The sequence below is a fragment of the Oncorhynchus mykiss genome, chromosome 13, assembly GCF_013265735.2.
Source record: "Oncorhynchus mykiss isolate Arlee chromosome 13, USDA_OmykA_1.1, whole genome shotgun sequence".
Classification (NCBI taxonomy): domain Eukaryota; kingdom Metazoa; phylum Chordata; class Actinopteri; order Salmoniformes; family Salmonidae; genus Oncorhynchus; species Oncorhynchus mykiss.
Genome location: NC_048577.1, coordinates 46128487 through 46139205, shown reverse-complemented (window position 1 = coordinate 46139205; position 10719 = coordinate 46128487). Strand labels below are relative to the sequence as shown.

Below are 10719 nucleotides of genomic sequence, written 5' to 3'. Positions count from 1 at the left end.
AGTGGTTTGCCTGGTCCCCCACCGGGGGTATAGACTTTATTTTCTCATATTGTCACACTTCTCTACGGGGGTGTCACAGTGCATGACTGTCACTACACCCTGCAGGCTTCAAAGGTTTCCTTCCTGTCCATGGAGCTCAGCTCACAATGGAGGAAAATGTATTTGTGTGTATTTTCCTCTGGGTCACAACACACATCCTATGTGCACATTCTCAGGAGAGATGAGACACAGGACAAGGTCTCCCATTCTGCTGCATTGTTTTATTCTCAATTCACAAAGGCATAATTACAGGCATTTAAAGACTGTACAAAAGGTTAAGAAGAAGAGGTGTAAAAAATATAGAAAATATACAAATGCATTCAAATCAATAACAGCTCCAGTTGTTCAATATGCTGAATAAATTATTGATGGTGGTCATTCAAGTTGTCCGTCTTGCTCTGATCCTTGTTCTGGTTTTGGCTCTGGTTCAGGCCGGGGTTTTAAGTCACACTTAATGTTAGACATGAATAGTCACATAGTTAATGTTCCTACTGTTGAAATGTAGGAGTTGACCTCATGAACTCTGGTACACTCACCTGAGCCTGAGACGTGATCACTCCAGACGCTCCTTCGCATGACCCCAGGAGTGACTGCAAAACACAGAGACCAGGGATCAGTCATAGAGGACACCGGTCACATTCAATTGGATGAAACATTCATTGCTTTGCCATATTAGGTATGCATCCCCTCACCTGCTCTTTACCCTGAGCCAAGCTAGGAGGAAGGAACACACAGAGAGGAAGAGAGATGACATCCTGAGAGGATGAAGGGTTGGCGCAAGGTTAGGGCTGAGATGGTAGGGGTCTGCAAGACTCCATCAACTTTCTATCATGGGCCAAAGGTTTAGTAGTGTGAAGTCCTGACAGCAGATATAAGTTGTACTGTACAGTAAATCAGTAGACAGATCTTACCATTGGCAGCCTCATTGACTTCTCCATGGGTCAGACTCAGAGTCTCGTCTGTTTTAGTGCTTGCTGGCTTCCTGAGAGAGGGGGAACAAGAAAACACAATGAACAATTAAACAGGAAACTCCTATATGACCTTTATCGATTTAATATTCACATCTTCCCAAACAAAGAATTGTGCATCACTGTACATTCAATGGTTTGTGAATAGACTATGGTAGTATGATGAAGTCAAAGCCAGGCCTACTCACACTGACAGCTCCACTGTTCTCTCTCTCCTGAATGGAAGAAGGCATTTCTTAACGAGGATGATGATGATGAGAGACACTGTGAGCAGGATGCAGAAGACTGCGATCAGCCTCTTCTTCCAGCCAGCCAACTTCACTGCAGACAGCAAGGTTACAGAGGTTACCTCAGGTGTCACGAATCCCGTTTCCTGAGTCTGTTTTTTGTCTATGTTCTGTCCTGGAGAGTTTTTCCGGCGTCCTGGAACGCACCCTGTCTGGTTGCCGGGCAATGTAGCCAGTTGGGGTTTCTGATTACCCGCACCTGTATCCCATCAGCTATCTGCACACCTGGTCCTGATCATCATCTCTCCTCTTTATAAGCCCGGACCTGACATCCATTCCCTGCCGTATCGTTAGCCATGAACAGTATGTTGTGCCAGAGTATCAGCCTCAAGTTGGATAGAAGTTGTTTTGTTGTTTGTTACGTATTGCTTGCCTTGAACTTACCTCTGTTTGTTCTGTCTTCAGTTACTCACCCGGATCATTTACCCCATTCCCGCCTGGTCGTCAGAAGATTCCGCTTCCCCATTGGATCCACCTATTTACTCCCATCAACTCATCACCGCTACCCGCTACACCACCTGGATATATCTACCCATTCACTTGTAAATAAATACTCACCTTTTTCCTACTCTCCTTGTCCTGGTCTGCTTCTGGGTTCGACTTTGAAGAATCGTGACATCAGGTCAAGTTCAGCCACAGTGGATTTAGCTAAATGACTTCTAGTCACACACCAGTGTGTTTGTGTGATAATACTTTCATCTGCAAGATCCCTTCCCCTCTCACCTCCAACAGTGACCATGGCACTCCTCTGGCTGTCATTGGATGGGTTGTTAGTGACGCAGTAGTATCCGCCTCCATGCTCTCTACTGACACCTTGAACCGAGTGGGATAATCGCATGTCATTGGTGGTCTTGGACACCAGGGGCAGGGCACTCTTTGTGTGATACCATGTGTAGGTGATGGGGGGTGTGCCCCGCTGGACAGTGCAGGTTAGGGTCAGGTCCTCCCCCTCAGCCACGTCCCTCATTTTGGGTGTCACGGTCAGTACTGGCCTGGACACTGGCTCTGTGGGGATTTAATGTTGAGTCATTACAGTAAATCTACTATGTCATCAGTTAGACTGACTGTACCAGCATCTCCCTTTTATAAACTAGAGCCATATGTAGGTGTGTGTATGTTATGTATGTATGTATACATTTGGTTCTGTTATAAACAGGTGGTGTGGCCAACTCACCTATGATGGTGGCAGTGCGTCGGAGGTGCTCTCCTGAGCTCTCCATGTAGGGCTGACTGGGGTTGTTCTCGGCCTTGCAGGAGAAGCTGTGGATGTCAATGCTCCTATGGATGGAGGTGATGTTGAAGAGGGCCAGATCCCAGGGTCTGCGGACCACCCTGAACTCAGCTTGTCTGTGGGGGCTCAGCAGGGTGTAGGTGATGGGCAGACTACCATTGTCACTCTGACACTGTAACTGGAAGGGCTTGCCCAGGATCAACCTGCCCCCTACCACGCTCAGAAGAGGGACTGACACAGGCACTGACAGAGGGGGAACAAAAAAGAGAACGAATAAGACAGAATGAGACCAGAGAAGAGAAAAACTGTTAGAAAATAAAGCACATGCAATGTTTGAGAATGTTGAATGAGAGTGTTTTTAATATGACCCCATCCACTGTCAGAACAGAAATTACAAGGTTTTTATAATGCTGTTATTTCATCAAATGGTTGTTTTATGCAACATAAGGGGTTGTTAGAACACTCATATCTGTGTGTTCTACTGAAAGTGGGCCTCTAGGAGATTTAACACTGACAGAAGATTTACAATATCTTCTGGGTGATAAACCTAACAAGACCACATTCCATAGCATGACTAGTGTCTGTGTGCCTGAACGGAAGCTACCAGCTACCAGGGCTCGGGGCCAGACCCTGGTTTCTACACAATGAGAAGTTATTACAGCAGATACTTATAATTCACAGCAGACAGTATCTTTCATACAAATCTTAAACGTGTAACCCATTCTATACGTCTGTTGTTTGTCACGTAGCCTGAAGGGGGTGTATCTTGGCTATAAAATACTTTTGTACCTTTGTATCGAGGCTCTCAACGAATCATCTGAGGGTGATTCGTCGACCAGCCATCATTATCGTAGGGCACTCAATCGATTCACTTTATATGTGTGGGTTGTATTGACCTGCTTCCTTATAAGTTAATAAAGATTCAGTTTAAGTATAGCTCTGACTTGTGGAATAAGTTTGTCTCTCCTCATTTGAAAGTAAAGAAATTAACCACCACACCACACAGAGAGACTCACCTTTTGCCTTGAGGACAATCTGTGTGCTGTTTTTGAAGATCTTTTTGGTTTGGCCTCTTCCTTGGGCTTGGGCCTGGCAGGAGTAATTTCCATTAAGGGAGGGGCGTGCTGTGGCACTGTAGTTCCCTCCTGATGTCAGTAGGACCTGGTTCCTGTACAGGGAGTACTTCACGTCCCCAATGTTGATTCTCTCATGGGAATAGCGGTCAGTATCACAGTTCAGTGTGAAGCGCTCTGTCTCAAACACCTCTCTGGGCTTCATCACCAGGACTGGCTTGGAAAACAACTCTGTGGGGATCAGACAGAAAAAGCAGTGTCAAACATTAAATTCAAAGATACTTTGGCATGGCGAAACATTAAATTAAGTTAGAAAACGCTCACACGCTGTGGCCCAACCTTTTACATCACAGTCAGACATCCAATACTTGCCTTTGACTTTGATGCTCTCATAGGCTTCTTTCTGAACATTGCCTCTGTCCGCCTTGCACACATACTCCCCAGAGTCCTCAGCCAGCACTCTGAGCGAATGACTGAGACTAATGTAGGCTGTCTTAAGCATCCTCTTGGCCTTGGTCAGGAAGACCGTCACATTGGGTGGGGGGATCACCACTCGACAGACAAACTCGACAATGTCACCCTCAATCACATCTTTACCAGCCTCCCGGGTGGCGCAGTGGTTAAGGGCTGTGCCACCAGAGACTCTGGGTTCGCGCCCAGGCTCTGTTGTAACCGGCCGCGACCGGGAGGTCTGAGGGGCGACGCACAATTGGCATAGTGTCGTCGGGCCGGGCGCAGTGCACGCTAACCAAGGTTGCCAGGTGCACGGTGTTTCCTCCGACACATTGGTGCGGCTGGCTTCCGGGTTGGATGTGCGCTGTGTTAAGAAGCATTGCGGCTTGGTTGGGTTGTGTATCGGAGGACGCATGACTTTCAACTTTCGTCTCTCCCGAGCCCGTACGGGAGTTGTAGTGATGAGACAAGATAGTAGCTACTAACAATTGGATACCATGAAATTGGGGAGAAAAAAGGGGTAAAATTAAATAAACATTTTTAAAAAATCACGTCTTTACCAGGAAGAATGTTCATGATGGGTGTGATGAAAAGTTCTTAATGATACAACAGAAGAACAGAGCAACTCTTTAACCCAACATTTATTTTCTTACGGGTGTTCAAATATTGAAGCACACAGAAGCATAATGCCCATAGCTACTATAAATCTGAACCGGTACCTTCCAATAACAAATGCAACAGATATAGTCAGCATTCAACCCCACTCTTACCTTTGACCATGACCTTGACAGTGTTACTGTTGTTGGACCTCCCAGCGTCAGGCAGCATGGTGATTTTAAAGTAACAGCACAGGTGTGTGTCCCCAGAATGCTTCAGCTCCAGCCTGGTCTCCACTGAGTTCCCACTGGCCCTCACCTGCTTGATCTTCTCCTGGTCCCGGTAGAAGTGGAAGAGCAGGGAGCCATACTCATCTGGGGCGCTGCAGGTAGCTGCCACCTCATCCCCCTCAAACAGGATCTGGGAGGTCACCTGCAGCACAGGCGTCTGCAAGCCTGTGGTCGAACAATCAGTGTCAGTCACTAGGATGTCACATACCATGCATCATCAGGAGGAAAATACTTGATACTGTATGTACCTACATATAATGGATTACGAATGAAGATATTTTTATTTTATTTAATTTATTTAACCTTTATTTAAAAAGGCAAGTCAGTTAAGAACAAATTCTTATTTACAATGACGGCCTACCCCGGCCAAACCCTGACCCGGACGACGCTGGGCCAATTGTGCACCGCCCTACGGGATCTAGAGATCTAGAGAGTTTTACCAGAAAGTCAATATAATCATGGATCCATTTCAGCAGTACCTGTGACGGTGAGTCTGTGGGTGCTGCTGCCTTTGCTCTTGTCTTGAACTATGTATGACCTGGCACTTGTAAGTGCCAGAGTTGGCAGCCCTGGCCGGGGTGAGCTGGTGAAGGACCGCAGGTTCGGTGGTATTTTTGGAGTAGACCAGGACATCGTCTCTCAGGAAGTTGAAGCTGTGTGTCAGGGGGTGGGACTGGTGATGGCTGACGCTGACCTCACAGTTCAGGTCCATAAAGGTCCCACTGGTTACCTCACCACTTGGGTCCAGTTTGAGTGTCACACTATCTATGGTGAATACTAGACAACCACACACACAGACACACAAAGACACCATGACATCCAAGGCTAATGCAGACTACTATTTGGGGTACAAAATACCCAAGGCTAAATGGACTATTCTTCAAGACCAGCCAGAGAGTTCCCTCTATGCTTTCTCCTTTACAGTGCAGGTAGACTCCTCCAGACTGAGGAAGACCCTTCCCTGGTGCGTGGCGGCCCTCCACTCCACTGCACAGTAAGCGGGAGGTGTTCCTGGCGGCCCTCCACTCCACTGCACAGTAAAGCAGGAGGTGTGCGTGGCGGCCCTCCACTCCACTGCACAGTAAAGCAGGAGGTGTGCCTGGCGACCCTCCACTCCACTGCACAGTAAAGCAGGAGGTGTGCCTGGCGACCCTCCACTCCACTGCACAGTAAAGCAGGAGGTGTGCCTGGCGACCCTCCACTCCACTGCACAGTAAAGCAGGAGGTGTGCCTGGCGATCCTCCACTCCACTGCACAGTAAGCAGGAGGTGTGCCTGGCAACCCTCCACTCCACTGCACAGTAAGCAGGAGGTGTGCCTGGCGATCCTCCACTCCACTGCACAGTAAGCAGGAGGTGTGCCTGGCGACCCTCCACTCCACTGCACAGTAAGCAGGAGGTGTGCCTGGCGATCCTCCACTCCACTGCACAGTAAGCAGGAGGTGTGCCTGGCGATCCTCCACTCCACTGCACAGTAAGCAGGAGGTGTGCCTGGCGACCCTCTACTCCACTGCACAGTAAAGCAGGAGGTATGCCTGGCGACCCTCCACTCCACTGCACAGTAAGCAGGAGGTGTGCCTGGCGACCCTCTACTCCACTGCACAGTAAAGCAGGAGGTGTGCCTGGCGACCCTCTACTCCACTGCACAGTAAAGCAGGAGGTGTGCCTGGCGACCCTCCACTCCACTGCACAGTAAGCGGGAGGTGTGCCTGGCGGCCCTCCACTCCACTGCACAGTAAGCAGGAGGTGTGCCTGGCGACCCTCTACTCCACTGCACAGTAAGCAGGAGGTGTGCCTGGCGACCCTCTACTCCACTGCACAGTAAAGCAGGAGGTGTGCCTGGCGACCCTCTACTCCACTGCACAGTAAGCAGGAGGTGTGCCTGGCGACCCTCTACTCCACTGCACAGTAAGCAGGAGGTGTGCCTGGCGACCCTCCACTCCACTGCACAGTAAAGCAGGAGGTGTGCCTGGCGACCCTCCACTCCACTGCACAGTAAGCAGGAGGTGTGCCTGGCAACCCTCCACTCCACTGCACAGTAAGCAGGAGGTGTGCCTGGCGACCCTCCACTCCACTGCACAGTAAGCAGGAGGTGTGCGTGGCGACCCTCCACTCCACTGCACAGTAAGCAGGAGGTGTGCCTGGCGACCCTCCACTCCACTGCACAGTAAGCAGGAGGTGTGCCTGGCGACCCTCCACTCCACTGCACAGTGAGCGGGAGGTGTGTCTGGCGACCCTCCACTCCACTGCACAGTAAGCAGGAGGTGTGCCTGGCGACCCTCCACTCCACTGCACAGTAAGCAGGAGGTGTGCCTGGCGACCCTCCACTCCACTGCACAGTAAGCAGGAGGTGTGCCTGGCGACCCTCCACTCCACTGCACAGTAAGCAGGAGGTGTGCCTGGCGACCCTCTACTCCACTGCACAGTAAGCAGGAGGTGTGCGTGGCGATCCTCCACTCCACCGCACAGTAAGCAGGAGGTGAAGGAGGAAGGAAAGGAGGAAAACACTAACAAACACAGAGCAACCGTCCCCTCCCCTGGGAGGTCTGTGGCCTTACCTTGGCTCCTGTTCGCACTCAATATCAACAACATTATTGGGCCTGAGCTGCTTTTAGAATAGGTAACACATACAGCTCAGCCATGCAGGAGAAAAGGCTGAGACCTGAGCCAAAAGTACTTTGGAGCCAAATTTGTGACTCAGCCTTCGGGAATAGATACGGTCTGTTATTACAGTTATATGCCACCAGCTCCCTCTCAATACCCCACCAAGAGCTCAGAATGAACTAAGTTGCTGAGAAAAATAAAACCATTACAGTATCTGAGAATGTAGGGGGATCAAATAGGTTCAACATCTCAGAAGCTCATTCAAATGCTGACACAAAACAATGAAACCAGCTGCGTATTCTGCTTAAAATACCTTCAATAAATCGAATGAAAAACATGAAAATGTCAAGGAAGCCAGACACTCACAATACCCATTTCCTACAAAAATAACTATTTTGTGTGAGGCATAAAAATAGGCGCTTATCAACCGTAGAGAGGACCAACTGCCCTCAAACTGTCTCTATGCCGGGACTCTTCCAGCTCTCTGGTGCATTTATTAAAGTGCCATCAAATACAGAAAGTAATTGTATCTCATACTTACATAACTGAGCTCCTGCCCCTTGCCCTGTGAGTGGAGATAAGTGGAGGGAGACAGAGGAGGAGGATTAAGAATAGAAAGCAAGCGATGTGAGAGACAGACATACATATGAACTAAAGGTAACCTTTCTGAGCTCAGAAAGTAGAGTGCTGGGTCCTTACAGAGGGTGAGCAGACTGGTCAGCAGCAGAGGCAGGTAGAGTGGTGGGGAGTCCATCCTAAGTGATGACACTGATAGAGCACCACAGCCAGGAGCCAGAGTGGCAGGCGCTCACATGGGGACAGGGGAAGAAGGGAAACACGGGCCGGGCCACAGGGAATGAGAGGTGGAGTACGCAAGGAGCAGGAAGTTGGAGAGGGCGGGGCATAATTGTCTAAGTGTGTGTGTTACGCCTTTGTCTTATCATTTGCCTTCTTTTTGTATCATTGACCAGGAAATGACCACTGCTTCCTCAGGATATGCAAGTTCCCAAATGTAAAGTAAATTGTAAAGTGAATTCAAAGTTGATTAAATTGTTTTTCATCTACACACAATACCCTGTAATGGCAAAATGACATGTTTGCAAATTTATAGAAAATTAAATACAGAATATTTAATTTACATAAGTATTCACACCACTGAGTCAATACATGTTAGAATCACCTTTGGCAGCGATTACAGCTGTGAGTCTTTCTGGGTAAGTCTCTAAGAGCTTTGCAAACCTGGATTGTACAATATCTGCCCATTATTAATTTCTAAATTCTTCAAGCTCTGTCAAATCATTGCAAATCTTGCCATAAATGTTCAAGCTGATTTAAGTAAAAACTGTAACTCGGCCACTCAGGAACATTCACTGTCTTCTTGGTAAGCAACTCCAATGTAGATTTAGCCTGTTTTAGGTTATTGTCCTGCTGAAATGTGAATTAATTTCCCAGTATCTGGTGGAAAGTAGACTGAACCAGGTTTTTCTCTAGCATTTTGTCTGTGCTTCATTCAGTTTATTTTTTATCCTGAAAACTTTCCAGTCTTAACGATTACAAGCGCACACATAACATGAGCAGCGACCACTATGCTTCAAAATATGGAGAGTGGTACTCAGTAACGTGCTGTATTAGATTTGCCCTAAACAAAAAGTGAATTGCTTTGCCACATTTTTTGCAGTATTACTTTCAGTGGGGTTGTTGCAAACAGGATGAATGTTTTGGAATATATTTATTCTGTACAGGCTTCCTTCTTTTCACTCTGTCAATTAGGTTAGTATTGTGGAGTAACTACAATGTTGTAGTTTTCTATCACAGACATTAAACTCCGTAACTATTTTAAAGTCACGTTTGTCCTCACGGTAAAATCCTGTCCGGCAGCTGAGTTAGGAAGGACGACTGTTTCTTTGTAGTGACTGGGTGTATTGACACACCCTCCAACGTGTAATTAATACCTTCACCATGCTCAAAGGGAATTGAATGTCGGCTTTATTCATATTTTTACCCATCCACCAATAGGTGCCCTTCTTTGCAAGGTTTTTGAAAACCTCCCTGGCCTTTATGGTTGAATCTGTGTTTGATTTTCACTGCTCGACTGAGGGATCTTACAAATAGTTGTATGTGTGAGGTACAGAGGTAAGGTAGTCAATCAAAAAATCATGTTAAACACTATTATTGCACAGTGAGTCCATGCAACTTATTATGTGATTTGTTACGCAAATGTTGACTCCTGAGCTTATTTAAGCTTGCCACAACAGAGGGGTTGAATACTTATTGGCTCAAACATTTCAGCTTTTAATTTATTTATTATTATTTGTATATTTAAAAAAAAATACACTTCGACATTATGGGGTATTGTGTGTAGGCCAGTGACCCCCAAAAATCTCAATTTAATCAATTTTAAAATCAGGCTGTAACACAACAACATGTGGAAAAAAGTCCAAGGGCATGAATACTTTCTGAAGGCACTGTATTTGTTATTGTCAGTAGTTAAGTATTAATTAAGCCTTGCCTGGCTTTGTTAGAGTACATGACTTCAACAAGTGTGGATTTAAACCTATAGATAGGACCCTGGTTGATTGGCAGACATGATATGATGTTATGATATAATGAGTCTGAGTGTTGACGTTGAAGCCAAACCCATGCAGGAGTGTGATGAGTGTATCGAGGCGTTCATCCCGCCTAGCTCTCCCTGCTCACTACTCAATGTAGTCTTTGATACCACCTGCTGTTAATCTTCCAGCAACACAGCAGGGGCTCATACAGTACGATCCAAATCTTATTCTAACCTCTCATTACAATGATGTTAAAAATAATGAAAGATGACAAGAATCCTTAGATAGACAGAAGATATTCTTAGCAATATCATCTTCGTCATTAACGTCAACTCTCCATCATTCATGTCCGCTAATGGAAATTGAGATTTGAATAAGATACACCAAAATGTACCTTGCCCATGTGCTCATCGTTTATGAATGATTAGCAAGTCTAACAAAACCCTCGCTAGGTTTTAAGGCAGAACGACACATTTGTACCTTGTCAGCTCGGGGATTTGAACTTGCTAGTCCAACAGTCTAACCACCAGGCTACCCTGCCACCCCAGGGTAGGCTAGTGGTTCTGATGGTTCCGATGAGATCTACATAGTACACTAATAGGGGCTTGACAAACAGAGAATGTCTGC

The 10719-nt window shown here is 47.0% G+C and overlaps 1 pseudogene; it reads right to left on the bottom strand.

Annotated features, from left to right (window-relative positions):
• Window positions 1–240: 240 nt before the first annotated feature.
• Window positions 241–8628, bottom strand: LOC110486562 (annotated as a pseudogene).
• Between the last annotated feature and the right edge of the window lie 2091 nt (window positions 8629–10719).